The following is a 6,212-nucleotide window of genomic DNA, read 5'->3' as shown; positions in this document are numbered from 1 at the left end:
TAGTCAGAGCTATGGTTTTTCCAGTAGTCATGTATGGATGTGAGAGTTGGACTATAAAGAAAGCTGAGCACTGAAGAATTGATGCTTTTGAACTGTGGTGTTGGAGAAGACTCTTGAGAATCCCTTGTACAGCAAGGAGATCCAATCAGTCCATCCTAAAGGAAATCAGTCCTGAATATTCATTGACAGGACTGATGCTGAAGCTGAAACTCCAATACTTTGGCCACCACGTGAAGAGCTGACTCATTTGCAAAGACCCTGATGCTGAGAAAGATTGAAGGTGGGAGGAGAAGGGGATGACAGAAGATGAGATGGTTGGATGGCATCACCAACTCAACGGACATGAGTTTGAGTAAACTCTAGGAGTTGATGATGGACGGGGAGGTCTGGCATACTGCAGTCCATGGGGTCACAAAGAGTTAGACACAACCAAGTGACTGAACTGAACTGACTGACAGCCCTGGAGCTGAGAGTGAGAAATTTATCCTGAAGTTCATGGGCTGAGAGGGGAAAAGAGGTCATTCTCAGAGGAAAATCAGAGTAGGGTTATCAATGGGGATAATTCAGGATACTAGAGGACCAAAAATCAATAGCTATCCACTAGTGATAGAAGCAAAGTCCAATGAAGACTCTTGAGAGTCCCTTGGACTGCAAAGAGATCCAACGAGTCCATTCTAAAGGAGATCAGTCCTGGGTGTTTGGGAGGAATGATGCTAAAGCTGAAACTCCAGTACTTTGGCCACCTCAGGTGAAGAGTTGACTCATTGGAAAAGACTCTGATGCTGGGAGGGATTGGGGGCAGGAGGAGAAGGGGATGACAGAAGATGAGATGGCTGGATGGCATCACCGACTCGATGGATGTGAGTCTGGGTGAACTCCGGGAGCTGGTGATGGACAGGGAGGCCTGGTGTGCTGCAATTCATGGGATCACAAAGAGTCGGACATGACTGAGCGACTGAACTGAACTGAACTGAGAACTAGTATATGTAAAAGCACTGAACATATGCTCAAGGCACAGTCGTTTTCAAGAAAAGATGTTGTTAGGTCTAAATGTGAAAATGGCAGCAAAGAAAGCACCTAAGCTAGAGTTAAAACGCACAGAGCCTGCATGTTAGATTGATTCGTGCAGTTTCTCCTCTGCCCTTGCTAAGGTGGGAGGTTAACAATCTTACCGGTTGCAGAGTGTGGATGGTTGCCCCCCCATCTCCACTCTCATCCACTTCTTGTTTCATGGCTGGGCTGAATCATCCTGCATGTTAAACGCTGACAGTGGAGGTCATGGCCATGCCCATATACTGTTGTCTCTCTGAGCCTCCTGTGACTGCAAAGATCCATGAGACTTGCAGAATAGAAATGAAGTTGAAGGTGGGGAGTTGGCTCCAATGAATCAGGGAGCAACCTGGAGAGAAGAGATACCCCTACCCAAATGAATGGCTAATCAATGGACATGTCGTGTATCCTTCATTAGTGCTGAGACCACTTCTAGCTTTGAGTCTCATGGACAGGAAACTTCCCTCTAACCCCAGTGTCAAATGGGGAGACTGCCCTGGAGTAAGGCAAAAACTCTAAAGTAGTGTGGGAGAGTATGTTTCCAAGGAGAGGCCAAAGTGATTCTTCATAAGCAGAGTTCTGGGAAAATATGAGTAAGAGGTGGATGAAGCAGGCAAGGCACGATCACTTAGTCATAGCATCACAAGAATTCTTACTCAGAGTTCTTTCAAGCTTGTCCAGGAAATGCCCTGGCTCAGGTGGGTCAGCTTTGGAACCATCCAAAATCCCTAGTCTTCTGTGCTATGTTTAAAGGAATTTGGAAAGGAGGATCCTGACTTGAAAATGTGTTCTAAGGCTGAAGCACTCTTTCAATGGAAAATTCTTCCTTACATTTTACTCTACTCCATTTTCTGTCTTTAAAAAGAGCTAAATAATTCAAATATAGGAAGTGTATTGAAGGATCAACTTTTCATGACAGTTTGACCTCACATTTCATCACCTAGATTTTCAGTACCTGACTTTTACATCTATAAATCAGAAATGATGTCACCTCCTTTATGGGGAGATAATAATGAGAAGACAATACTATAAAAATACGTTAAGCCAGACAGAAAGGCAAAAAGTACTATTTAAACAAATGTACTATTATAATCTGCCTTGTTACCAATAGTCGCAGTGGTAGTAATATGCCTATATGCCAGATGAAGAGAATCATTTCCAGTTTGGGTAAAAATGTACGTACGCACTAATTAAAAATAGATGAGCAATAACTTAGCTGTCCCTTGATTTTGCATTTGTTATAAGGAAACAATTGAAATTTTCTATCTTTTGGAATGTGTATTTGTATGTGTGTGTGTAAAACTGTACAAAGAATTTGAAAAAGAAAAGATACATGTATATGTATAACTGAATCACTTTGCTGTACACCTAAACTATCACAACCTTGTTAACCAACTATTTGTTGTTGTTGTTATTTAGTCGCTAAGCCGTACCTGGCTCTTTGTGACCCCATGGACCATAGTCCATCAGGCTCCTCTGTCCATGGGATTTCTCAGGCAAGAATACTTGAGTGGGTTGCCATTTCTTACTCCAGGGGATCTTCCTGACCCACGGATTGAACCCGGGTCTCCTGAACTGGAAGGCAGATACTTTACTGCTGGGCCACCAGGGAAGACCTAACCAACTATACTTCAACATAATATTAAAAAAAATTTTTTTTAAGTGAAAGTGAAATTCCCTCAGTCGTGTCCAACTTTTGGGACCCCATTCCAGGCCAGAATACTGGAGTGGGTAGCCATTCCCTTCTCTAGGGGATCTTCCCAACCTAGGGATCAAACCCAAGTCTCCCACATTGCAGGTAGATTCTTTATTCTCCTTAAAAGAGAATAAGCAATATATTGTATTCAAGTCAAAGCTGGAAATTGGGGTGACTTCAAGTTTTTTTTCATTAATTTTTATACCTTTCTAACAATAGCCCCTGGAGAAGGAAATGGCAACCCACTCCAGTGTTCTTGCCTGGAGAATCCCATGGACAGAGAAGCCTGGTAGGCTGCAGTCCATGGGGTCGCACAGAGTCGGACACGACTGAAGCAACTTGGCAGCAACAATAGCCCCAGGTTAATAAAGATATGTTCAAACTAATCTTTTACTGTCTAGTTTGGGAGTATTTTCTGGTGAGGATGAACACAAATCTCTCAAAGAGAGTACTGCTCACTTCTTTTAAGAATTGTTGGTGATTCCTAGGTGGGACCAGATAGTCATGCATCACACCCGTGAGCATTGGGTTTTTCTCAGCAGACATGCTCAATAGAAGTCTGGCAACTTTTGTAGTTACCAGAAATTTCATGGTTACATCTGAAGCAGAAAGGGCATATCATCAAATTCTTCCTTCTAATGCAACTTTGTCTTCCTGGGATTTGTAATATTTTTCTAATATGGATAGGGAGTATTTTTTTGAGAGTGCACAGTCATGTTAAAGTAAATACCCTGGAGAAATGCTTCCAATTAAAATTCAGAAGGTTTAAAAATCCAGCCTAGAAAGGATTTCCCTGACCTACAAAGCCTAATAAGATTTTGCCTTTCCATTTCTCCTTCCTCATCCCCTCTATGTGTGTGGAGCCGTCCTGCTTTCTTACCTAGTGGCCCCATTTAGCTCTGCCCTCTAGACATTTAAATTAAAAAAATGGCTTGAAGAAGGTTTTAAGAAAACTTGACATACTGATCTACTCTGAAACTCAATGAAAAATTTTTTTAAAGCTGGAAAACAAGAAACCACAAAAGCAAAGCAATAGTAAAATCTTTTACTCAAGAAAGAAAAACCTGATCAGGAGACGAAGAGGTAGAATTTGTGGTGATTATGGGAATTAAAGCAAGAAAAGCTTAGAAAGCAGGGATTTCGAGGCCTGACGAGAGTGTAGGAAGTGAGTGCAGCCATGGTGCTGTGTTGGAGTGGCCTGTCTTCTGTGGGGCTGTGAAGGCTGGTCATTTATTCTCTCTGGGACTCATCTGTGGGCTTTCCAGGTGGCTCAGTTGTAAAAAATCTGTCTGCGAGTGCAGGAGGGAGGAGACGAGGGTTTGATCCCTGGATTGGGAAGATCCCCTGGGGGAGGAAATGGCAACCCATTCCAGTATTCTTGCCTGGGAAATCCCGTGGACAGAGAGAGCCTGGTGGGCTACAGTCCATGGGATTGCATAGAGTCAGACACGACTGAATGACTGAGCACACATGCTAAGCACAGACTCATCTACCAAGTGGGATGCGGATGCCTGGACTGCAGAAATTCTCAGTGTCTATTATACATAATATATTTGGTCACATAGGTACTCACTTATTTGGAGTTATCATTGTAAAACATTAAATGCTTGCGTAGAAAGAAAATATCTTTTTCTGTGATTGTGTCCTTACCAGGATTATGGTGAAAAGTATAACTAGTCAACTGAAATTAATAAAAACATACCGGCTAAAAGCAAAAAGCAGATGTATAGCAACTGAAATGAATTCAAGGGGATAACAGTGTCTGTTAGAGATCATTCTTACTGATAGGCAGGGCTGGGAAGAAGGCAGGAGAAACGCCCAGGGCAAACATTAAGAGGGGCTGACCCTCTGCTGCCCTGCACTGCGCATGAGCGCCTCCTTAAATTTTTCTTCCAAGGTTCCCCTCCTGCCTTAGTCTAGTGCCTGTTCCCCTTCAGAGAGATACTTCCTGCCTTGATAACTGAAGCTTGGTCTCTCCCCAGTGTTTTGTTTTACACTTAAAGAGTATCTGGAAACACAACAGGCACTGCTATCAGACTTCTTTAACTTCCCCAAGAATTCCAAGAGATGATTACAGGATGCCTGCCTGTGAAAGGGGACAGAGGTGCATTTAAGACTCTAAATTTTAACTGCAGAGGTGATCTCATGTTCAGCCATCAAAGGAGTACAAGGAGGGACTTGCTGAAACTTCCACTGTTGAGGGTTACAAGTCATGACCTCGTTTTCTCACACTGCAGCCTTAGTATAAACGCAAGAATAGCAAGCAGGATCTTTTTTATTGGCTTGTCAAGAACATCACTGAGGGCTGGAAGACCCAGTCACCTTCAAGAACTAGCAACAAAAGTGAGTTGGCTGGCAGTTGGTGGACAGCCTCCAACATACATATTTTTCTTAGACATTGTTTTCTAGAATGTCTGCAGAGGTACAGTACTTTCATTATTCAATTCGGTCCATCTCATTTTCAATCTAAATCATTTGTACACATAGCTTGATAATAACTAGCACTTTTACTCTGGATTAATTGGTATTATTTGATAAAATCACGTAAAGCTAGCTCTTTGAGAATGTGATGTATTAGTATGTGTTTGGCTATAAATAACAGAAAACCTGCTACAAGGACTTTTAGCATAGGGGTTAATTTGTCTCATGTTAAAAGATGAAGAGTCAGGAAGTTCCTAACGTTGGTTCAACTCCTTAGTTCTCCTGGTTTTTCCCTATTTATCCCAATAAGACGGGCAGCTCCAACTCCTGAGACTGAATACAAGGCAGAAAGACGGCACCCTCTGGCTGTCCCGTTTTACGAGGAAAGCAAAGTCTCCCCCAGAAGCCCATGGTCTCCCATGTCAGGGTTGAATTGCACACCCCTAAAAAAGGTATGTTGGAGTTGCTGTTGCTCAGTCACTAAGTCATGTCTGACTCTTTGCAACCCCATGGACTGCATCACGCCAGGTTTCTCTGTCTTCCACTATCTTCTGGACTTTGCTCAAATTCATGTCCATTGATTCAGTGATGCTATCTAAACATCTCATCCTCTGCCACCCTCTTCTCCTTTTGCCTTCAATCTTTCCCAGAATCAGGGTCTTTTCCAACACCCCAGAATGTTTCCTAAATATCTCAGAATGTGACCTGATTTGGAGAGGGTCTTTACAGAGGTAATAAAATTAAAATGGGGTCATTAGGGTGGGCCCTAACCCAATGTGACTGATGTCTTTATGAAAAGACCACATTGGGATACCAAAGTGTACATACAGGGAGAACACCATGGGAATGAGAAGGCAGCCAACTCCAAACTGAAGAGGGAAACCTGGAACAGATCCTTCCCTCACAGCCCGTGGAAGGCGCCAACCTTGCCAACACCTTCATTTCAGACTTAAAGCCTCCAAAGCAGTGAGATAATACACTTGTGTTGTTTAAGCACCCAGTTGGTAGTGCTTTGTTATGGCAGCCCCAGCATACTAATCCATGC

This window comes from Bison bison, unplaced genomic scaffold, assembly GCF_000754665.1.
Source record: "Bison bison bison isolate TAMUID 2011002044 unplaced genomic scaffold, Bison_UMD1.0 scf7180017864471, whole genome shotgun sequence".
In the NCBI taxonomy this organism is placed as follows: Eukaryota; Metazoa; Chordata; class Mammalia; order Artiodactyla; family Bovidae; genus Bison; species Bison bison.
This window is presented reverse-complemented; position numbering follows the sequence as displayed.